This window comes from Lemur catta, chromosome 1, assembly GCF_020740605.2.
Source record: "Lemur catta isolate mLemCat1 chromosome 1, mLemCat1.pri, whole genome shotgun sequence".
Classification (NCBI taxonomy): Eukaryota; Metazoa; Chordata; class Mammalia; order Primates; family Lemuridae; genus Lemur; species Lemur catta.
In genome coordinates, this window is record NC_059128.1 from 283,803,470 (window position 1) to 283,828,092 (window position 24,623).

Consider the following 24,623-nt stretch of genomic DNA (forward strand, 5'->3'; position numbering starts at 1 on the left):
TTAAGTGTCTGCAGATGGTGGGATGAACAAGGGAAGGAGAAGTGCTACAAGGAAGGGGAGGCACAAAGTGGGTCCCCAGACAAGAAAGAATCGCTGCCTGCTGTGCACACGCCACACCAGCGCCATAGCTTGGCCCAGCCGGGGAGGGCGGTAGAAGGTGGCCCTGTGTCCGCTCTGCCCGGATGTCACTTGGAAGCACCACGGCCCATAATCAGACCTTCGCCACCAAACTTAATTGTTTTATTACTTCAAATCAGTAAGTTTGTTGGGTATTGTTATTACATTATTATTACATCTAACTAACGTTAGTTTCAAAGATTAATGCACATTAAGTGATTCGGAATTTGAAAATTTTTTTCCTGATGATGAAATTGAATATATGAGTATTATAGGGGAGAGATATAAAAATAGTACTATATAAGAAATAAACAATACAGTTAAGATAATCCATAATTCTAGCACTCATATATCACCAATATTAATATTTTGGTGTGTTTTGTCTAGTTATCTAAATATATGTTGTAGTTTCTTTTTGTTTTTTTTTTTTTAGACAGGGTCTCACTCTGTCACCGAGGCTGGAGTGCCATGGTGTCATCACAGCTCACTGCAGCCCCAAACTCCTGGGCTCAAGCTATCCTCCTGCCTCAGCCTCCTGAGTAGCTGGAACTACAGGCATGCGCCACCATGCCCGGGTAATTTCTCCTTTTTTTGTAGAGACAGGGTCTCGCTCTTACTCAGGCTGGTCTCAAACTCCTGACCTCAAGCAATCCTCCCTCCTCGGCCTCCCAAAGTGCTAGGATTACAGGCGTGAGCCCAGCCCTGCCCTGTCGTAGATCTTTTAAAAATGAATTTGGATTATACCCCATATTAACAGTTTTATATCCTGTTTTTCTGTTTATAGAAAGAGAATTCCTTATGTCATATATTATTTAAAGACATCATTTTTAATATCTAATATTTCATTATATTCTAACATTTAATATTCCCATTTAACTTTTCTCCTATTTTTAGACAATAATTGTTTCTACACATTATAATAAATAATGTTATTGTGAGCATCTTTTCCAAAACTCTAAATTCCTATATGAAATTTTTCCTTATGATAAAGCCTTAAAAATGGAATCACCAAGTTAAAGAGGATAAATTCTCTTAAAGCCTTTGTTACCTGTTGCTAAACTTCCAGGATACTCCTGACCTTAGACTGTGCCAACATTTAAGAATTTTCATTGAAAAAGTACTTTTGCTAAATTCAGAAGTAGAAAATAGTGCCTGTGTTCGTTTCCTGGCCCCCATAGCGAGCTCCAGAAACCTCGGTGACTTCAAACATCAGAAATTCCCTCTCTCAGTTCTGGAACCAGTCTGAGCCCCAGGTGTTGGCAGGGCCATTCTGCCTCGCAAGGCTCCAGGGGAGGGTCTTTTCGGGCCTTGGCCAGCTTCCGGGGGCTCTCGGAAATGCTTGTCGTTCCTGGGCTTGTAGAGCCTCAATCCAGCCCCTGCCTCCCCCGCCGCGTGGGCTGCCTTTCCCGGTGTCCCTCCTCTCCTCGCGAGAACGCCAGTCATTGGGATTTAGGGCCCTGCCTACTCCAGTAGGACCTCACCTTGACTAATTACATCTCCAGAGACCCTATTTCCAAATACAGTCACACTCTTAGGACTGGGGCTTAGGACTCAGCATATCTTTGGAGGGTGGGGACACAACGAAATCCATCATGGCAATGCATGGATATTAGCGTGTAACTGCAATCTCCTTGCTTAGAGCCAGTCTTGTTTCCATGTTCATTGGCCCTTTGTGTTTCGTTTCAATGTCAGTTCTTATTTTCCGCCCAACTTTCTATCAGTGGGTCTCAGGCAAGGCTTCCATCATTGTGAACAGCAAAAATGCAACTCAGAGTGGCTTCAGCTAAAAAGGAAAGTTAGTGGTTCACACGATGACAGGGTTCGGGACACGGGGGCTTCAGCCCGAGCTGGATCCAGACGGTTCCTCTGTTCCTGTCCACCTTCCCCAGCGTCCCCCGGCCCTTGCCCTGCGCTGCTTTTGTTCTCATGTGGGGTCGTTCCACTTGGTGGCAAAGATGGTGCTAGGATTTTAATGTGTCCCCCAAAGTCCGTGTGTTGGACGTGTGACCCCCGTGCAGCAGTGTTGGGGGATGGGCCCTAATGGAAGGTGTTGGGTGGGGGGTCACTGCCCTCAAAAATGGATCAATCCTGTTATCTCAAGAGTGGGTTCCTTATGGAAAGACCAGTTTGGCCTCCTCCTGCGCTCTCTCTCTCTGTCCCCGTCTGTCCCCTCTCTCCCCTGTCTCTTCCTCTCTCGTCCTTCTGCCTCCACCATGGCTCCTGCAGCAGAGAGCCCCTCACCAGACTTCCCAGCCCCCGGTGCTGCCATCTCTGTTGATCGGCCCGTCTGTGCTGTTCTGCTATAGACGCGCACGACAGAGACAGGTGGCTCACGTTTACCGGCGTCACAACCTACGGAGCGAGCATGTCTCCTGCACAGAAGTTCCAGCAGAGTCCCAGGGAAGCCCTTCACTGGCCAGGTTTGTGTCACGTGTGGAACTTCCGGAGGTGAAGCACAGGTCAGCCCCCCCAAACCATCTGGCCCAGGTGGGGAGGGTGTCCTGGGAGCTGTCACCAAAGGAAAGAGCCCCAGAGCCCTTTGGGAGGGCGAAATCAGAAGATGGCCCCAGTAGAGCAAAAGCTTTTCCTGTTTGTTCTGAGAGCTCTTTACGCGTTGAAGGTGTTAGGCCTTCACATCTTTCCTACACACACTTTCTCTGAGCCGTTTGTCCCTGTGGGTTCCCTCCAGAAGGGCGGATGGTGGAATGTCGTTCCTGCAGCCCCTGCCACGTGGCATTACTGCAGAACACGGCAGCCCAGGGCGTCTCGTCTGGCCGGATTCTCTGGGCACGAACAATGCCACCGAGGTAAAGACAAGCTGTGGGTAGACTTCAGTCAGCGGATTGGCACGCAAGAGCTCACTGTCGTTAGCACCGACGTCACAGGTGAGTGCTAAAGCAAAGAAACCATCGCTGCACCTAATAAAAGACCAGCAGGGCGGATAACAGTGACTGTGGTTGTGCAATGACTAGAACAGAATGCCAAGGGTCACTCGTCCAGGTGCAGGTTCCAAGTCCTCACTCAGTCTTACAACCGTGATAAGGAATGTAACTTTGAACTTGCTCACCTTTTGATCGGGCTGTGAACTAAAGGCAAACAGGACGGGCGCGACCCCACCCAGGGGCTGTCACTGCCTGCGGGGGAGGAGCTCACAGGTGGGCCCCGGGTGTGGGTGGCGGGAGCAGGTGGGCCCAGAGGTGCAGTTGGCCTGGCGCCCTCTGTTCGCAGGGCCTGGCCCTGGCTCTCCGCCCAGGGGCTGCAGCTGCTCCTTCCTTCCCCTCCCCCTACCTCCAGGGGGTGGGTCCAACACACGCCATGCGGATGTCCCTGTTAACACTTTGCTTTTCCCAATCAGTCCCCAAAGTCACATCGTGTCATGCTTAAATTCCAGGGTGACAGAGCACTGCGGAGTGGGCAGGTTCCTGGTGTCATCCTGCCAGGACCCAGGGAGACACTTCCTCACACAGCCGGCGGGAGGAGTGCGGCCGGGAGGTCATGGGGGCTCCGTGGCCACGTGACTGCCTGGATGGGGCCCCCACCCTGGGAGAGGCGCCCCCTGATGGCCCCCCGCCCAGGAAGGAGGTGTCGGGGCAACAGCAGTAACTGGGAGGGGACCTGGAGGTCTGGGCTGGGGGGGCAACGGGTGTGAACTGGGAGAGTCAAACTAGAAAGGGGGGACCAGAAAACGTGTGTCCAGTTTCAGAGGCGCATGGTGACGTGCAACGCTGTGTGCACGTGTGTACACCCACGTGTGTGCACCCGTCCTGTGTGTACTCTGCACACGTGTGCAACTGCGGGTGCCCACACACGCGTGCTGGAGGAGGAGGTGGGAGGCTCCCCTGCATCTCTCTAACTTGGGGGGTGACCTGAGAGGTGGGCGTGGCCCACAGGGTGGCCTGGCAGGGGCTGGCCGGGGGACCTGTCCCGCCCACACCCGGGGGTGCAGGCTCTGGTGGGAGGGGGACGGCCCGAGTGCTCAGTGGACGCTCACCGTGGCCCTGCCGGCTGGGGCACCAGACGTCCTGCCCGCACCCTCGCTGGCTCCTGTGTGAGCACAGCCACTCCGACCCACACGGGCAGCCACCTTTCATCCTGCTGGACACGTCGCCTGCCAGGAGGACCTTGGACCCGGGCCCAGCGAGGACAGGAGGATGCCAGCCGGCTTGCCCGGCACCACAGGTCCTCTCCCTTGCAGGTCCAGCAAGGCCAGCGAGGGCCGTGTCCGCCTGGTCCTGAGAGCGGGGCCCAGGCCCAAAGCTGTCGGCCTGGGGAGGTGGGGCCCGGGAGGGGGCTGGAGCCTGAGTGACAGCCAACACTGAGGGGCAGAGGCCAGAGCCAGGGCCCACTGGGGAGGGAGGGGACCGTGCCAGGAAGCCTGTCCCTCTGGTGGGCTTGCCCTGGACAAACCCAGGCAACGGCAGTACTCGCAGGCACACAGCCACCAGGAATGTCCTCGGGCAGCAGGGTGGGCTCATGGAGCCCCCGGCCCTGGTGCGGTGAGAGAGGAGGTGCAGGCCAGCCCCCTGGGCTCTGGGGACGGAAGCCCGTGTCTCAGGCTCTCTTTTGAAAGCTGTCCCTTCCACAACGGCTTTGTCAAACATCGATTCACACGAGCCAGTGTCAACAGAGGACAGTGCAGGACTGGCCTTGACAGCCATGCTGGGGCCGGGGTGACCGGTCCCGGAGCCCACGTGGGCAGAGGGCAGCCCAGCAGGGGAGGGGCCCCTGAGCCCAGCCCCAGAAACGCGGGCTGCGGGGGCTCCCCAGCCCAGGGGGGACCCGGCCCCTGCTTTCCTCTCGCGGTTCCTTCTGCACAGGCAGAAAGAGCACCTGAGCCCCACTTTGCAGGGATGTGGCCAAGAGTGGGAGGAAGTGCTGTCTTTCTGGAAACTTCTTTCCCAGCGAGAGGATGTGTAAAGCCTGGGGACAAGCTCCAACTTGGCGCTGGTCTTCTCCGTTGATTACCCAGCAGCCAGGGTGATGTAGGATCCGGCAGCTCCTTCCTCTGAGCCGTTTCCTGCTGTGAAATCTGAAAACAGAGAGTGGCAACACCGGGCCTGGGCTGGGGCAAAGCACCAGTGTGCGCTGTCCCACCCCCTGCTCACGCGTGCTGCCTGGCTCTGCACACACACGGGGCAGATGAGGAAACGGAGGTTCAGAGAGGACCAGGAAACTGCCTGAGCGGAGGGAGGCGAGGCCAGGATGCGCAGCTCAGTCATCTGCAGCCCACACGCCGCCGACGGCTTCCGTGCGTGGCCATCTGTCTTCCAGAAACCCTCTGGCAGCGGGACGAGCAGATGACACGGAGGCGTTCACTCTCCGAAACCCGCTTGAGAGTCAAAACACTGCTGACGAGGCTGCGGGGCTGTGCTGGCCCTCGGGTGCCCGTCAGAGCTCTGGCACAGCCTGCGGCCCCAGGCCCGGCTCAGCCCCTGGCTGGCGGTGTGGCCCCCAAGCACGTCCCTGCCCCTCCATGCCCGGCGTCCTCTCTGCTGGAGACCCCAGGCCCCCTCCGGCCCTGTCCACGTCCACTTCTGCACCCAGCCCAGCCCTGCTTGGCAGGCAGGGGAAGACGTGGGGCCGTCTGTCCTCAAAGAGGAGGGCGGTGGGACAGGGAGCCCCTGGGCAGGGCGGCAGCCACAGCCTCTGGGACGCAGTTCTGGGGACGCCCAGTGGGCCCAGGCCGAGCGCCAAGCGGCCGTTGTTGAGACCCGAGACCCCTGGTGGGTTTGTGCTCGTGTCCTGGGCAGCAGGTGCCCCGGGAGCAGCCCTGGGCCTCAGCGGGACTTGGGCAGGGTCTGTGCCGGCCGGGCTCCGGAACCTCGATCCAGGACCAGGTGTTTGAATGCCTCCATTTCCACCCTCGGCCCTGTCCACGCCCCACCTCCGCTAACATTCCGGCACATTCTGGTGGGGCGGTTGCCGGAGTCACTCAGCTGGGGCTCCCACCTGCCTGCCACCCCTGAATCCCCCTGAATTCCCTTCACTCCAGGCTGTCCCTGGAGCGAGTGGCCTGCCCAGTGGAGGTGCCCTCACCTGTCACCTCCCTGGCCCTGCCGCCCCCAGGCCCCTGGTGACTCAGCTCCACAATCCTCACAGCCCTGTCCTCCCCCAGGAGAGAGTGGGCGGCTTTGAGCCCTGGGGTGCTGGGATCCTGTCGTTTAAACGGCTTCCACCTGCTGTCGCCTCCCACCTCCCTGAGCCCTCCGAGCGCCCGTGGCCAGAAGCAGAGCTGCAGGCACAGGGTCCCCATGTCGTTGCTCCACCCCCACCCCCGCTTTCTCCTGAAAAGGAGGTCTGGCCCTCCCCCACCCCACATTGCCCAGCCGAGCCTTAGGGACCACCTCCCCCAACGTGCAGACACAGCTTCCGGCAGCCTCCGAGAGGCTGCTTCTGGGGGACACGGGTACCGCAAGCCCAGGCTCTCCAGGGCCTGGACGAGGGGGCCTTCCTTCCTCGGACTGGGCACGGCTGGTGTCAGCAGACCCCTTCCCAAGGACTGTCCACAATCCTGAGAGCAGAAGTGGCCCTGCAGCGGGGCCGAGGCCTCCAGGTTCTTGGCGGGAGCCGCCGTCGCTGTGGGGTGAGGAGGGTGCCCTGACCCCAGTGGGAGGCTGTTCACGCAGGGGGAGGGCGGCCGACTCGTTCCAGCAACAGACCTGGGAGGAGCAGCCGGGGCCCAGGGCTGAGCCGCGCCGGCCTCTCGGGGACCACTCCAGTCCACAGGGCATTTTGGCCGACAGCCAGCGGGACCCTGCGGGGCAGCCTGGACGTCCGATCAGCAGTTGTGACCTCCAAGGGTGCCTGCTCTCTTTCAGGTCTGAGCCACCAGGACGAAGGCTCCGGTTGGTTAATGCGCAGCCGGGAGGCAGATACCACGTGAAAACCACGTGCTGGCCTCACTGCCCCCCCCCCCGCGCCCCCCGTGCTCACTCTCATGGTCCCCAAGGTGGGGGCCGCGGCGCTGCTCTGGGCAGAGGTGCTCCTCCGTCCGCCCGACCTCTGCCTGCCACTGTTGGGAGCGCTTGGGGCAGAGGGACCCGGCAGGGGCTGCTGGCTCCTGGTTTGGATCTTGGCTCAGGCTCCCTTGGGAGGCGGCGGGGTGAGCAGCTGTGGACCCCCCTCAGTCGGCTCACGGGACAGCCCTGCTGCTCCCCCCAGCCTCCCCAGGGGCTGCCCCCGTCCTGACACGGGTGTCTGGCACACGCTGGGTCTTTCGTATATCTGTGCCACGTGTGTTTGGATCCCCGAACAGTAAAGTGTGTGGTTTTGCATGATTCTGAGCTTCCTACAAATCCAAGCATGTGGCACGAGGCGTCCTGCGATCGGCTCTTTCCCACCCAGGACCACGTTTCCAGGGCGACCCACACGGTGCAGTGACTGCAGCTGCTTCCTCTCCACGCTGCGTCCTACTCTGCCGCGCGACCGCCGCACAGCACAGCGATGGGCGTCCTCGTGCAGTGCCCTGGCACGTGTGGCCGCAAACCCGAGCAGGGACCTGCTCCCTCTTCCATCACTCAGCCACCCTGGGGCAGCACAGTGGGCGGAGCAGCGGGGACAGGGCGGGTGGCTGAGGTGAGTGTGCAGCTGCTCTGCTCTTCTCGGTCATTTATACATTTCATCTCCCCACAAGACAATGGCCCCTCAAAGTGGAGCGCACCTGTGCTGTGACAGCCCCCCACACCAGGGTCGGAGGGCACGGCGAGGGCGGTGTGGCCATGTGGGGCCCATAGGGGCCGCAGGAAGGCGTACGGTACACGGCTCCTCCCGCCCCGGCAGGGCCTGCTCTCGCTGGTCAGCCCGTTGCGACTGACACTTGTAAAATATGTTCAAAGGAACAACCAGAAAAATGAAATGAAAAAGCAAAGCAATAAAAATACCAAGCCAACATTTTTACTGTTACATTTAAGGACTGTCAGCTGGCTCCACCGGAGGGGATTGAGGTCCCACTTGGTGTCAGTGTTTGTCCTGCTGCAGGGAGGGGACAAAGGTGACCCAGCCTCATCTGTGAGGGAGGAAACAAGCCCCATACCCAGCTTGGGCTCCCAGGGCTGCGTGGGTCCCGGAAGTCCCTGGGTGGCGTGCGGGGAGGGGAGGGGGGAGCGCGGGTCTGGCTGGGCCGGGGAAGCGCCCACCAGTCGCGGGGACCCGGGGTCTGCAGCTGGGTCGGCCACAGGCACATCACTTGGGGGAAACTCTTAGACTGCACACGGTGTGGGGTTGAGAAGCGTCCCCTCAAATTCATGTCAGCTCAGAACCTCAGCCTGTGACCTTATTAGGATACAGGGATTTTGAGACGAGGTCACACTCAAGTAGGGTGGGCCCTGACCCGGTGACGTGTGTCCTCACAAGAGGGAAATTCAGAGCCCAGACATGGAGGACGGAGGACGGTGGTGTCTCAAGGGAGGCAGCGAAGGACGCCTGGGGCCCTGGGACCTGGGCGGGGCAGGAAGGACCCCTCCCTGGAGCCTCAGAGGGGCGTGCCCTGCCGCACCAATGTCCAGTCTCTAGGACTGCGAGGGGATAAACACCTGTGGCCGGAGCCTCCCCGTGCGTGGTCACTTGCTGCACAGCCCTGGAAGCCAACACGGCACACTAACTGCCCGGAGATCCCCCAGGCTGGTTTCTGCGGGGCACTTCGGAGCCGCCTCCACGTGGGCTGCCAGTCGCTGCCGCTGCCAGTGGCCACCACCTCCCCTGGGGTCCCACCTCCCTGGGGTCCCACCCCCATCCCCAAAGGACCTGCCTGTCCCTGCCACTCAGCACTTACCCCTCCCCTGCCCGCCGCATGCCCTCTGGGTGTCCCAGAAGGGCCTCCTGGTGGGGGGCTGGGGAGGGGACCCCGCTTTAGGAATTGGCTCCTTCCTGCTCTGGCGTTTCAGCAACGCCGCCCCCAGGCCGGCTGCCGAACTGGCGGAAAACTGTGGAAAACTCCCCACCAGATTCCTCTGTGCCTGATGGCGCTGACGGGCGGTCTGTGACTTCCGCGACGACAACGTTGCTCTACCCCCGCCAGGCCAGCTGGGAACAAAAGACTGACAACACCGAGTGGCGTCGGAATCCTCACGTCCTGTGCGTGGGAGGTAAACTGACGCCACCACTCTGGAAAACCGTCTGGAATGACTCAGCAAAGCTGGACGCAGACCCGAGGACCCGGCCAATCCCCCACTGAGCACGGATCCAGCAGAAACGCGCGTGAGAGCCAAAATCAGACGCGGGCAGGAATGTTCAGCCCCGTCTCATTCATACACTAGACTCCACCCACACGTCCCTCGACAGAAGGGGCAGCCCACAGTGTCCACCACTCGCTACTCAACCGCGGAAGGAGAGATTCCTGCCGCCCAGAGCGGCAGAGCGCTGGAGGGTCAGAGGTCAGGGCGGAGGTGACCTCTGTGGGTAATGACTGGGGGTCCCCAGGGGGCACGCGGGCTCTCGGTGGGTGCTGGGGATGCTCTTGATGTGGACCGTGGACACGCAGTGTGGCTACACAGGTGTGGACGCGTGCAAAGATGCACTGAGCGAGAGACTTGGGATTTGTGCCGTTCGTGGTATGTAAATGGGGTAAGTTACACCCCATTTTTAAAAGCTTTTTAAAACGTGATTCTAGGAGTGTGCTTTTGCCAGCTCGAAACCTCCCCAGAAGGAAGACCTGGGACGTGCAGTTGGCAGCCCGGCCTGTGGGCTTCTCTCCGGGAGCTCCCCGGGAGCAGAGCCAAAGGGGCGACGCCGGTGGGAGCTGGTCCACCCATGGGCCAGTGTCGCCTGCGTGTGCAGCCCATTCCCGTGCCGAGGCAGGGCCCCGGGGACAGGGACCACACGGCCCCACTGGCCAAGGAGGCATTACAGAGAGAGGGGGAGGGTGCAGAGCAGCTTCTAGAACCCGGCCCTTCTGCCTGGGACTGGGGAAGGGAAGAAGCCCCAGGCAGGGTGACCAGGACGGGCAGGAGTTGCCTGGGCAGAGACATGGAGGGAGGAGGGGACAGGCCACAGCGACAGGACACGGAGACAGCAAGTCTGGGCACTGGAGGGATTAATATGGCAGAGAAGGGAATCAGGTGGTGACAGCACCCCCCAGGCTCGTGCCCCACCCTGTGGGGGTCCCAGCGCCACCAGAAGCCCCGCTGAGAACCTGGTTCCGGTACACCTCTCTGAGACTCAGTTTCCCCATCTTTAAAATGGAGGAAGCAATGGTGCCTGCGCCCAAGTTGTCATGGAAAGTAAATGACGGCAGCGCGTGAAGCGCTGGGCAGGTGCCTGGCGCCTGTGCCAGTGGGCAGCCGTGCGCCTTACCAGGAGGGAGGCCTCGGCGTCCTCCCCGGGCACTTGACACCAGCTCACCTCATAGCCACGGGGCCCGTGCAGCCCAGCGTTTAACAAGCCGTTTGGGTTTTTCCCGTGTGCCAACAGCCCGGACGGAGCCCCGCGTCCTCGACCTCTGTGTGCAGAGGCCCCGGCCTGGAGCAACTCCGTGAGGAAGGACAGGCGCCCGCCCGGGCTTCCGCTCCAGGTTTGCGTGGATGCCTCTCTAACCCGGCCCGGGAGCAGCCTGGGCTCCATAAACGGTCAAAGGCAGCCGGATCGCCACCGCCGTTATCAGCCCTGGGGTCAGTGCCTGCCACAGACCCGCTCCCCAGGGGACGTCGCCGGTGGGAAGCATCACGCCCACCGGCCGGCAGCACGCGCCGTCCCACGCGCCCGTCTGCGCATCCTGAGCAGCCGCAGGAAGCAGCTGCTTCCTCTGAGCACGTGAGGCTTCACTTTGGGGCACAGCCGGACCCTGTGACCCCCCTGGGCGAGGGCGGGTGCAGATAACACATCTCCAGCAATTTACCCAACGAGCCCCTTTCACATAAGGAATCACCTCCGCTCCCTGGTGAAGAGGGAACATGTCTGAAATCAAGGAAGAGCCTGGGTGGAAAGGCAGGGATCAGTCTCAGCGCTCCAAACACAGCAGACACACGCGTGCAGTCTGGCTGGGAGGCACGGGTGGGCCCTGGGGCCGCACAACAAGGAAGGGGCCGGCGCTGTTGGAGCCAGGGCCTGGGGTCCACCGGGAGGGGTGGAGGAGTCAGCCCTGAGCTAGAGCCCCCCCATTCACCCAGGGGTGGCAGTTGGCGGCCCCCCTCGCAGGGCTCTGGGTCGGACAGTAAGTTGGGGCTCGGGCCTGGAGGACGCCCCTCTGTGACGCGAAGGAAGCGGGAAGTGTGCTCCCTCGGGGGGGCTTTGGGGCCCAGACCTGGCCAAGAGTTCAGACCCCCCCGGCCCGGCTCCAGGTCTGCCCACGCCTGAAAGCCCCAGCACGGCTGCCGAATGCCACCCGAGGGCCATGTGGGGCGTCCCCAGGCTGAGCTCACCCCTGCCCTCCAGCGACAGGGCTGGGTCTGGCCCCTACTCCGCCCGTGGTCCCGGGTGAGCGCAGGCTCAGTCCCTGACTGTCCCAGAGGAGCCTTCCCGTGTCAGGAGCTGAGGCAGAGGTGTTGGCAGAAAACCCAGACGCCCCTGAGGCCTCCAGGAGCCCCGCCCTGGAGGGGAGGCGCTGTGGGCTCCGGCTTGGACCCTGTGAGCCCAAATGCAGCCACAGCCAGGCCTGACTTCAGCCGCGAGTACTTACCGGCTGCCGCACACCGCAGAGCCCGGAGCCCACAGTCGCACACCTGCCTGCAGGGTACAAGGTCCTTCCACCTGCGTGAACTCGGGGGCAGGGAGGCCAGCTGTGCAGACCCGGCCCGCCCTGCGGACCCAGGCCCTCTCCCTGCGTCCCACCCGCCACCCCCGGGACGGGTCTCTGGTCCAGGCCTCCCCCTGGGGAAGGGTGAGGATGACCGGGGACCAGGTCACCGGCACGGAGGAGGGGGTGGCACTGCACCTCACCCCTGCCGCCCTGTCCTGCAGTGTCTCTGAACGTCCCTGGGAGGCAGCACCACCTGTAGACACACCCAGGGCCACCTGGGGGCTCTGGGCACCCCCAAGGGCTGGTTGTCCCTTGTTGGGGCACACAAGTGGACCCGTTGCAGGGGGAGACCGAGCGTGGCCCACTTCCTGCTGCCGCAGGGTCCCCATCTTGCCAGGTGCCTGAGCCCCCAGGGAGGGACAGCAACACCTTCTGCGCCTCGGGCGACACTGATGGCCCAGACAGAGGCGAGAGGCTTCCTGCTGGCTGCCCTCCCCCAGCCTCCATCGGCCTCCGCAGACAGAGCCCCCAGGGCAGGGCTGGGGGCTGCCCGCTGCCTTCTCCCCTCAGAACTTCCATGGGGGGCAGCAGCTGGGCCTCTGGGCCGATGCCATCGCACGTATCCACCAGGAAGTCAGAGCCTGAGCGTCGGGGACCCTGGGGACAACCGTGAGGGCAGTGGGCCCTGGGAGGATGCCCTCTCCAAGAGAAGATGGGGAGGGCAAGGGACTCGCTCTCCTGGGGCTGCCGCTGACACCACAGACATTTGCCGTCTCCGGCTCCGAGTCCAGAGGTCCGAGATCGAGGTGAGCCAGGTGGTGGCTGGGCCCGCAGGGAGAGTCTGCTCTGGGCCCCTCCAGCTTCTGTGACTCACTGGCCAGGTGACGTTCCCTGGCTCGGAGAGCTGGGCTTACCCTAGGGGGGTCTAGGGCTGTTCTACATGGCGCTGCCGAGCCAGGGCAGGGCCCCCATCGCACAGCCCCCAAGCCCTGTCCCCCCACCACGCCCTCCACCTGGGGTAGGGAGCCCTGGCCCTGCTGCCCTCAGACCGGGGATTGGGGCCGAGTCCTCCAAGCCACTGAGGGGCAGGAGGTGGCAGGGCAGATGACAGCACAGAAAGCCACGGCGGGGCCTGGCCCAGGCAGCGCGGAGCCCAGGACGGGGTCGTGGTTACTGGGAGACTTCAAAGGGACAGAGTGGGAGCCTGGGGACTCCAGGGCTGGGGACAGGTGGTCTGGGTGGTGGAGGCAGCGCAGGCAGGCAGCCGTGGGAAGCCGTGGGTCTTTCTGCCACTGCTGCTAGAAGGAGCGAAATGGGCCGAGGGCGGCGGCTTGGCTGGTGACTGCACCGGGTGAGCGTCAGCGGAAGGCAGGGGGCTGCACGGCGGGTCTGGGGGGCCTTTACCCCCTTCCTCGTCCCTCCTTCAGCCTCACTGGCCAGGGCAGTGGCTGGGGCTTCTCCAGCCCTGGCCTGACCTTGGAGGGACACTGCTAGCGGGGCCAGGGGAGGCAGCTGTGTGTGTCCCCGAGAGCCCTGCTGGGATGTTCGCACCTTGCGGTTTGGCTTGTTCTCTTTCAAACCGAAGCATCTGAGACAGCTGAGTGTGTGACAGTGTGTCCCTGGGAGGACCACGGCCGGGAGCTGGCCCCAAAGGGAGCGTGGGAAGCCCCGTGAGCAGCACCCAAGGAGGCCAGAGGACGTCCCTGGGGTCTCGTGTCTCCCTGCAGCCACATCCAGTCCCGTGTCCGCAAGTCCACACAGGCACACCCCACACGGGCAGCACGTGGTCGCTGTCTGTCCGGAGGTGGCTGTGCGAGAGTCTCCAGAAACCCCGAATGTCCTCGCACCAAGTGTGGCTGGAGCGAGCCGTGCGGGGTGCCCTGCGGGACCCCACTCGGGCTTCTCCGCCGGACCCGGAGCCCCACCACACACCGTCTCTCGCTGCATCTGTGCGTCTCAGGGCATCTTCGAGAGTCCTGCTCAGACCAAAATCTACAGTATGAGGTTTCCAGATTACTTTTACCTTTATAAAATATTTTAGCTACTGAGGTTCCCATTTTTCTGATTAGACCCCAGTGAGAGCCGCAACAGAGGCTGTGGGACGGGCAACAGCCATAAATGGGGGGCAGCAACACAGAGGGGCCTTGGTGACCCCAGTGCCCCCCAAGTGCCGTCTGGGGCAAAGGCCATGGTCAGTTTCATCCGCAAAGTGCTGTCCCTGGCCACAGTCCCTCCCGGGCCCCTCCCGGCTATGTTTTCTGCGGTGTTGCCCTCCCTGGGGGCGGGGGCGCGTCTGGGCCCATCTCAGATGGAGCCTGGGGCTGCGGCCCTTGCCAGAGACCCTGCCCCCTGCCGCGCCCCCAGCCTGCACCGCCCCCCCCTGCCGCCCGGTGCTGCCCATGCTCCGCTGGCTCCGTCTCCCCTCCCGCCCTCTGGCCCACCTCACACCCCACACTCTGGGCTGACCTTCAAAGCGAAGCCAACTGTTTAAATATTAAATCGTCCTTGAAATGCTTGGACTTTCACTAAGACCCTGAATCAAAGGAAAAAAAGCATTTTAAAGCTCGCTGAAGTTTGGAAACACTGAATTATTGATGTTCCTGAGCCCTGCGGGGCCCCGGCTCCTGGCCAGGCTGCAGCACCACCCCAGGGTCTTCCTCCCGGCACAGGGCAGGACGGTCCAGCGGGTGGGCACACCAGCCAGCAAGGCTCCGTGAAAGGACCCCCGACCCTCCAGACCTCAGGGCCCTGGCAGGCACAGCCACAGGCTGCACAGGGTCCCAGGAGCCCGTCACAGCTGTGCCCTGGGGTCTGGGCCACTCCTGGCTGTGGGATGCAAGGGGAAGGTCCATCTGTGTCCCCCTGGACAGGGAGGGAAGGAGGTGCTCTACGTGTGCACTGCCAGCTGCCCTCTCATTAGGGCTCACCGCTTTCTGTACCGAAATAAGAACCTCCTTCATGAGGGGCGTTTTACTCAAACAGACCCCAAGAGACGCCAGGGGGACAGCGAGGTGAGGAGCCGTGCCAGCCGGCCGGCCCACTGCCAGCACTGACAGTGTAGCCACCTCCTCAGACGCCCCACAGATGCGGAAACGTCACATTGAGACTGGGGGACACGTAACAGAGGCAATGGCCTGAGAAAACTGCTCCTTAAAACTTCCCCCACTCTGGTGATGAGGCCGGGCCTGCACCCCTGGGGCGTGTTTTGTGTTTTGTGTGAAGGTGTTTTGTTCCTGTGTGGCAGGAGACAGTGCAGCCAGCCCCGCAGCCAGGTGGGCCGGGTGGGCCCAGGGGGCTTTGTCTTTGGCAGAGACGGGATGACTAAGAATCATTAACACAGCAGCCCAGAACTGAGGGCCCTCCTTCAAAAGCTCTGTATTTCTGCCCATGTGCAGGAAATTTGGATTTTGAGACCAGAAGGGCCACATTTTTCCTCCTTTGCCTACAAAGTAATAAACTTCTCTTTCCTTCTCCTCAAACCACTGGTTCTCATTCTTCTGGCACGGCCTGGAGGACAAGTGCTGCACTTTCGGTAGCACTCCTGGGAAGGCCACCTAAAGAGGGGCCTGGTGACAACACTGGGGAGGCCCCGCAGGTGCCTCCCGATGGCCATCTGTGCGCAAAGCAGGAGGGGCAGGCAGGTGCCACGACCAGCCGCAGGGGCCAGCCTGGGCCCCGCCCCACCAAGCCGGGGAGAGAGGCAGGAGGACGAGCAAGTGGCAGCCTCGGTTCGCCCACGCTGCGCATCCGGGCTCCCAGGAGGCCCCGCCAGGAGCGTCTCCCCGAGCCGGCCCCTCACACCCGGGCCGTCAGCCCGACTCGAACGTCCCGCGTCCGGGGTACACCTGGCTGCTGCTGCTGGACGTCCTTCCCCCGCAGGGGTCTGAGCCCCGGATCTTCGTTCTTGCTGCTGCTCCTGCCCTCAGCCCTAATCAGCCAACGGCCTCTCCAACCTCCTAACTTCATCCCATGGGCCCCCCCACACACCTCCAGAAAACCACCCCTTTCCCAAAGCCTTGCGCTGTGGGCTCCTGGGACCCGCTTCCCGGCGGGGTCCCCTGTTCCTTTGCCTGGGCCTATGGCCACCCATTCCAGGGGCTTCGCAGCCGGTGGAAGCAGACGTCTGGCCCCAAGGCCCTGGGCGGACGCTGTCCCAGGTGTGGGACCTCTTGGCTACGTGCCAGTCACTCCAGAGTGTGCCAGGGGTTTCTCAGCGCTGGAGGCGAGGTGTCCTCTCGTCTCAGCCTGCTCTGTCTTTGAGAACAGGAGTCCAGAGCAATCTTTGACTCTTGGTCTGTGATTGACAGACAAAGCCATCAGGGAAAAGAACCAGGTCTCTGCTGTTCCGCCTCAGCAGCGGCCTCCTCCCCGCACTGGGTGGGGGACTGCTGGGGCTCCGGGCTGCATTTCCCGCAGACCTGGCTGGGGACAGAGAGGCCCTGAGCACCCCAGGCAGCAGTGGTGTGGCCGAGGGAGCCCGACCCCACCCCAGAAAGGCAGAGCCAAGCCTGGGAGCCAGGCAGGGGAGGCCTGGGCAGAGGGAGGTCCCAGCCCCTGCACACCCCTACAGAGTCACAGCACGGGTGGCCTCAACCTTCATCTGTGTCACAGGGAGCATCAGAAGTCTGGGACTCTGTCCACTGCAGGTCCCTCACGGGGCAATGAAGAGCCCTGCCCCTGCGACAGCCCAGCCCAGTCCACCAGCATGGCCTCTGCTCCCCCAACCGCAGGGAAACCAGCAGGCAAAGGACAGAAGTCACACCCTGGCAGGAAAGAGGACAAGAAAGCTCATTCCCTCCTGCTGCCGGGGAATTCAGAAAGATTCAAGAAGGAAAAGTGACCACCTCAACTCTGCTTGAATCTGTGTTTGCTTCGTAACACTCTGCTGCAAAACGAGTCTTCTTATTCCGCAGGCCAGCGGCCAACACCAGGGCAGGGCTCGTCCTCCCAGTGTTCACACAGCACATGCACTCCACACACGCAGCTACAACATGCACATGCAACACACACTCACCACACACATACGCAACATGCACTCACCACACATGCACATGCAACATGCACTCACACAGCCGCAGATATGGCCAACACACATGTAACAAGCACACAACACATACTCAAGCAACTCACATGCAGCACACTCACTTGCTCACAAACACACACAGCATGTAACACACACAGTGCCCACTTCCTACACACACGTGCACAGCTGTGTTTGTGGTGCTCTGTGCACACAGGGATTGTGCTGTATTCCGGTGGGTGGCCCTGCTGAGGCCTGGGACTAAGGCCACCTACCCTGCAGGGCCAGCTGCTACAGGGGTTCCCTCTGCACAGCCCTGGAGGAGCTCTGGGCGCCTCTTTCCTCGTCCTGCAGGAAGCTGAGCTCTGAGATGGGGTCACAGGCACAAGAGAAGCGGGACTGGTCTGTCCGGGTTCCAGGCAGGAGGCGCACACCAGGGAAGGAGCTGCCAGGTGGGGGGGTGGGGGGGTGAGTGTTGGGGGGAGACTACTTGTGGGCAGGTCCTTCCCCTCCAAGGGCCCCAGCGCCATCCATAGGGGGAAGCCTGGCTCGTTTCCATGAATCCAAGAAAAACACGTGTTTTCGGAGTGGAGGCGGGGGCTGGGCTGCCCCTGCACGCTGTGGATCCAGGTGTGGCAGCCGCTGCCTGGGACCCACTGGTTACCTTCTTTCCTTTGTCCCTGGAAAGGTGCCGTGGGCCAAGGACACGGCCACGCAGAGCATCCTTTGTGAGGCCACATTCTCTCCTGGGGTCCTGGTTGAGGAAACGCTGGCTGGAGCAATGACCTGGAGGGTTAGGATTGTGCGCGGGTGTGAATTTGTGTGTTTGCCTAGAAAAACGAATGTGCTCAGGAACACGGGCCTCAGGCCAGAAATGGAACGGTTTTCCTGTCCAGATCGCTGCTGTCACGGGGAGGTTCCTGTCACGGTCCCTGCGCTCTGTGGGCACCGCGGGCTGCTGTGGCTGGAGGGTGCAGGGCTTGGCGGGGGCACTGTCTCCGGGACACCGTCCTCGTCCCTGAGGGCTCGCCGCTGGCACGCAGCCCCAAGGGGCAGGTGGAGGGGACACAGCTTGGCACTCAGGTCTCGGTCCGCTGGTGCTGCCCTGCAGTGAGACTCACCCTGCCCGACTGCCAAAAGCGCAGGCTGCTGGGAAGCCCGGCGGCAGAGCCCGAGTCTTCAGTGCGCCCAGTAAATCACAGTCCTGGCACCTCCAGGCTAAGTGGTGATTTGTCAAAGTGAACACAGGCAAGTAGGCCCCGGCCTGGCGGGCTGCCCTGGGGCTGCTCCGGGAGCCCAGAGCACAGCCTGCCCCGGGCGTGGGGGCCGTGTCTGCAGGGGGCACAGGAGGGGCCGTGGGGCAGCTGGTGACCTGCGAAGCTGGGTTTGTCCCGAGGACGGCCAAGCCCTTGGCCTGACTATTCTCCTCCTCCTCGTCGTCCTGTCGGTGGTGGCCAGGCCAGCCCAGAGCCCCAGGAAGGCCCTGTCCCCGGTTTGCACTTGGATGTCCTTCCAACCAGCCACACAGAGACTCACCCCAGGCCAGGGGGCCGCAGGGCTGCAGGTCACGCCGGTGGCTGCCCCACCGCCCTTGAGAGGTCACCTATCTGTGACCCGGCTTCTGCTACCTCCCCTCCCTGCACCCCAGCAGCAGGGACACCAATTGCAACAGACAGAGCTGACCCCTCACTTTAGCCCGTTAAAAACCTAATAAGATACCAGCCGAGGCCATGATTGCCAAGGGCACGAGGCTCGTCAGGGGAGTGGTGATGGCAACCGTGACAACGGCAGTCCTGATCCAGGAGCAATTGCAACAACTCCAGAGGGGGCACCGGGCGTGACGTGTCTCCTGGGAGGACACTCCCCCTGTGAGGGTGTCCGCACCCCCATTGTCATCATTGACGTCGTCACCACGTCAGAGGCTGATCAAGCCTGTGGGTTAATCCCACAGTGCACAGGAAACCCGGGGACAGAGGGACACGTCAAACAGCACTGCAGAGACGCAGTCAGCAAGATCCAGAGTGCAGGGACTTCTACAGGACAGGGACCAGGCCTCTGCAACCGATGCATCACCGGGAAGGAGGGCATGGGGAGGGGAAGCTGAGTTCACAGGGGACTTCAGAGTCCTGGTGTGTGGTGGACTTCGTGCTCTAGAAAGGCAGGAGACAAGGAAACGCCGACACCGACCGGCAGATTATAGTAAGGAATTCATCGGTAACGTTTTAGGTGTGATAAGGGCATTAGAGTTTCTCATTTTTAGGAGTCCTTATTTTGTAGAGCTGCCCACTAAACTATTTTTCTGATGAAGTGAGGTTGGGGGGTTGCTTTAAAAGCATCTAGGGGCATGGGTGGGGAAACAGGGATGATATTAATAGACAAGACTGCCTCTCGTGTTCTTGATGTTTGGGGAAAAAATGCATGACACAAAGTTTAAAATATATGGCCAAAAATTCACAACAATAACAAAGAGCAAGTAGTCCTTACTGTGAGGCTCAACTCTCTGCCATCGTCTAACTCCAGCCTGGGGCAGCACAGAGCCAGCAGCGTGAGCCCGGGGTGCACAGGGAGAAAGAGGGTGCTTTCATCCTGCCGGCTGTTCGATCTCATCTGATTAAAATGTTCAAGATGCCTATACTTCGTAATCCATATAGTATCATTTCAGTATGCTAATCCGTGTGACATGCATTCACAACAAACGCGCACATACTCGCTGGGCACGTGTGCTCAGACATGTTCAGCTGTTAAAGGTGGCTTGTCGCAAAGGCCTACAGACCACCCTTCTAGAGAACTCACGGGGCCCAAGGCCACGTGCCCTGCCAGATTCTGAGTCCCAAGCCTGGGCCACGGCGCGCAGGTGGGCAGCTGAGCACCCAAACCACCCTTGGCCCCTGCACCGGGCAGAAACGTGGGGCTGCATTTTGAGTCGTCCTGAAAAAATTACCTGCCCACAGAAAGTTGTGGACTAAAGCCCCCTGGCACCCCACCCAAGCAAGCCCCCAAGAGAAACCGCAGTGGGTGCTGGAGGGTCCCCAACGAGGTGCCCGACGCCCTGTGGTTACTTCCACCCACAACAGAGCCCGGGTCCTCTGATTCGCAGCTCCGGGTGTGTGTGAACGCGTCTTCCGCAAACCGCCTTCCCGCTGCTGCAGACGCCCCGTGTTTCATTCCAGGACTAAAAACTAAAAAGACGCCAGAAATCACAACTTTCGCCCACAGGACACATTTTCTTTGATGGAATTTTCAGATCACAAGTCACAAAGGCAGCCCGTGGTCAGGCTATGAAATGTCCAAAAACACTCAAAGAACGTTCGATGCTGATCCGCCTGGTTTTGCAGGTGGGCGGCTGCCCTTCCGCGGAGCTATTTCACTCTCCAGTGCCTTCGACACAGCTCTGGGGCAGCTGAGCCGGGAGGTGACAAACGGCACCTTTAATTGAGTGTGGGCTGAGGAGTGAGGTCCCCAGCTCCAGCCCGGCACATCACATCCCCCCCAGTTCTGGGTGTAGATTTTGTTTTCATTTAATTCATCCCAGGCAAGAGCAGCCGGAAACCAGTGGAAGGAATGTAAAGAAACAGCTCCTGGCTCCTGCTTGAAAGCCGACACCAGGCAGACCCTTCCAGAGCCCTCCGAGGGGACAGGGACGGAGCTGGGACGCCGCACCCACCGCTCGCGCCCAGCGGGTGGTCCTTCAGGCTGCGTCAGGGACACACCCCTTCTGATCCCTGTTGAAGACGTCCTCGCATCCGCAGCCCTGTGGCCTTGCCCAGGAAGGACAGGGCTGGCGGACACTGCGGGGGGCCGGACTTTCCAGAGCTCCGGCCACCAGCAGGTCTGACAGCCCAAGGCCAGGAAGACACCCTGACCCTACCCTGACCTCAGGCGGCCCTTGGAGCGCTTAGCATTTTCCCTGGCCAAATCCCTCCGGTTATAAACATTTTTTTGAGCGTTCCAGTGTCGTCCTAATTCTCCAAACACTTATTTCAGGGCGAAACTGCAGGCGTCCGGCCCTCGGGAAATCCCCCTTGCCTGAACTTGGCACTGGGAGTCGCGAGGGTAAATCCCCTGGGTGCCCAGGCCGCGCCTCCGGCCCGGGAAGGCACACGGAGCCCCACGCGCCTCACACCGCATGCCTCGCACCTCACGGCTCACACCCCACCACACCCCACACGCCTCATGCCTCACACCACACACTTCACACCCCACCACAGCCCACGCGCCTCACACTCCACACCACACACCTCACACCCCACCACACCCCACACGCCTCACACCCCACACCACACCCCACGCACCTCACACCCCACACCACACACTTCACACCCCACCACACCCCACACGCCTCACACCCCACACCACACCCCACGCACCTCACACCCCACACCACGCACCTCACACCCCACCACACTCCTCATGCCTCACACCACACACTTCACACCCCACCACAGCCCACGCGCCTCACACTCCACACCACACACCTCACACCCCACCACACCCCACACACCTCACACCCCACACCACACACTTCACACCCCACCACACCCCACACGCCTCACACCCCACACCACGCACCTCACACCCCACCACACCCCACATGCCTCACACCCCACACCACGCACCTCACACCCCACCACACCCCACACGCCTCACACCCCACACCACGCACCTCACACCCCACCACACGCCTCATGCCTCACACCACACACTTCACACCCCACCACAGCCCACGCACCTCACACTCCACACCACACACCTCACACCCCACCACACCCCACACACCTCACACCCCACACCACACACTTCACACCCCACCACACCCCACACGCCTCACACCCCACACCACGCACCTCACACCCCACCACACGCCTCATGCCTCACACCACACACTTCACACCCCACCACAGCCCACGCGCCTCACACCCCACACCACGCACCTCACACCCCACCACACCCCACACACCTCACACCCCACACCACGCACCTCACACCCCACCACACCCCACACACCTCACACCCCACACCACGCACCTCACACCCCACCACACCCCACACGCCTCACACCCCACACCACGCACCTCACACCCCACCACACCCCACACACCTCACGCCTCACACCACACACTTCACACCCCACCACACCCCACACACCTCACACCCCACACCACGCACCTCACACCCCACCACACCCCACACGCCTCACACCCCACACCACGCACCTCACACCCCACCACACCCCACACGCCTCATGCCTCACACCACACACTTCACACCCCACCACACCCCACACACCTCACACCCCACACCACGCACCTCACACCACACCCCACCCCAGAAGCCTCACACCTCATGCCTCACACCACACGCCTCACATATCACACCACACCTCACACGCCTCACACCTCACATCAGACCCCACATGCCTCACACCTCACACCACATGCCTCACACACACCACATATGCCTCACACACACACACCCCCAACACATACCACACACCACACACTACACACTTCACATGCCACACATCTCACATGACACACCACATACCACACACCTCACACTTCTCACGCACCACACATCACACACAGACATGAGACACCTCACATATCACCTACTTCACACACCACACACGACACAAACCACACACCACACACCACACACACCTTGCATACCACACACCTCACACCACACACCACACACCTCACACAGACACCACACCATAAACACACCACACACCACACACCACACACCACACACCTCACAAACCACACACCACACACCTCACACACCACACACCTCACACCTCACACACCACACACCTCACACCTCACACACCACACACCTCACACCTCACACACCACACACCTCACACAGACACCACACCATAAACACACCACACACCTCACAAACCACACACCACACACCTCACATACCACACACCACACACCTCACACCACACACCACACACCTCACACACCACACACCACACACCTCACATACCACACGCCTCACAAACCACACACCACACACCTCACATACCACACGCCTCACAAACCACACACCACACACCTCACACCACACACCACACACCACACACCTCACACAGACACCACACCGTAAACACACCACACACACCCCTCACACACCACACACAATGTACACTTCACACAACACACATACAACACACCTTATACACACACTCACAAATACATGCTACATACCTCACACATTCCCCTGCAGAGCTGTCCCCATGGCCCTCACTGCCAGTCCCATGAGTCCCCAGGAGCAGCTTCCAACTCCAAGGCCATCAGCCCTGCGTCCCCACATGGCCCTGCACACCTGAGCATGCCCCCGTCTGCCACCCAACCCAGCCCAGCCCTCCTTGCACCTCTGGGACAATGGCCACTAGCAAAGCCCCCGAAGCACCCCTTGGCCCCCACATGCCCAACCCCCCCAGTTCCTGCTTCTGGCACCCCCACTGCGACAGGGGTGGGAGGTTCCCCTGGCTTCTCATGGCCAACTGGCCACCACCCTCTGTCCTCCCAAACCCCCACTGAGCACGTCCTTCCCAGCTCTCTGTCCCTCCCGCCATCAGCCCTGGCACCTGCCCCACCATTCACAACACGGACACTGGCTCCTGCCTCAGCTCTTGGAGGAGTGACAGCCCCTGGACGGCCCCACTCACTGCCCGCTCAGCCTTGGCCCCGAGTGGCCCGGCCAGCTGGCATCCGTGGACAGCAGGGACCCGAGGAGAGTGGGATCTGGGACACCAGCCCCACGCAGGTCTAATGTTTTAAGCAATGAAAGGGCAGGAGTGCCAATGATGCCAGGGCCTCAGCACAAAGACAGCTCTTGCCCCACGGGCCACCAGCTGCCTAAGGCAAGGCTGTCCCCCGCCAGGGCTGGCCCTCCTTGGGCCTGCTCTGCCGAGGAGTGGCAAGTCCCCCCGCTGATCAGCCTGGCTGGAGCCCAGGACCCCCAGCCCCCGCCAGCCAGGGGACAGCAGGGACTTGGCACTGGCTTTACCCTCAGCTGTGTGGTCACCTTGCATCCCTGGTGCCCAGCGTGTGGTGGGTCCTCCACAGACATGGTCCGTGTGGATAAGTGCCTGGGCAGGAGGAGGAAGGACGGGGAGGACCATGGGGACACGAGCCTGCCCAAGGCTGGGCCCGTGGGGCAAGGCCTCTGCCCAGAAAGGGTGGAAGGAGCCACTTTGGCTGAAGACCTGCCACGTGCCTCTGCTTGGGCCAGAGATCCGGGTGACAACCCCTGACATCAGCGTCACTGTTCCACAACCCAAAGCTCCCAGCTACTGGGCTACTGGGTGGGGGTCGGGGCTCAAAGCGCCCGACCTGCCCGAGCTGCCCGTCCCAGCTGTGGAGACAGCAGCCCCTGCACGATGCTCAGTGGGACAAGGCGAGGAGAGGACCCTGACGGGGCAGAGTCCAGCAGCCGAGGGTCCCAGGCCACAGGGGTCACTGAAGTCAGGGGGCACTGAAGCCAGGGGGACACTGAAGTCAGGGGTCTTCGGCAGAGACCACTTCAATAACGTTGAGGAGCTCTCAGGCTTCGGGCTGCTGGGCCTGTCGCGGGACCCAGGCACAGGGCCGGTTCTGGGTGGTCTGTCCCTCTGAGGGTCTGCGCCTCCACCCGGACACACCCCTGCAAGCAAGGCCACCAGGCCGGGCTGAGGGGAGGGGGCTGGGCCGGTTCCCCTGGGCCCCGCCCCAGGCGTGAACTGCAGACCCCCGTGGGCTGGGAAACAGGCACCGGGCTTGCGAGGATGGAGGACGCTGCAGCCCCGGCCGTGGCCAGGGA

At 61.4% G+C, this 24,623-nt stretch overlaps 1 long non-coding RNA gene across 1 annotated transcript; it reads left to right on the top strand.

The window, feature by feature from the left end:
- Nucleotides 1–4,686: 4,686 nt before the first annotated feature.
- On the top strand, nt 4,687–9,664 carry LOC123630788. Its single transcript, XR_006732762.1, has 3 exons — nt 4,687–6,700; nt 6,936–7,692; nt 9,060–9,664. It is a non-coding gene; the product is annotated as an uncharacterized LOC123630788 (long non-coding RNA).
- The last annotated feature ends 14,959 nt before the right edge of the window (nt 9,665–24,623 follow it).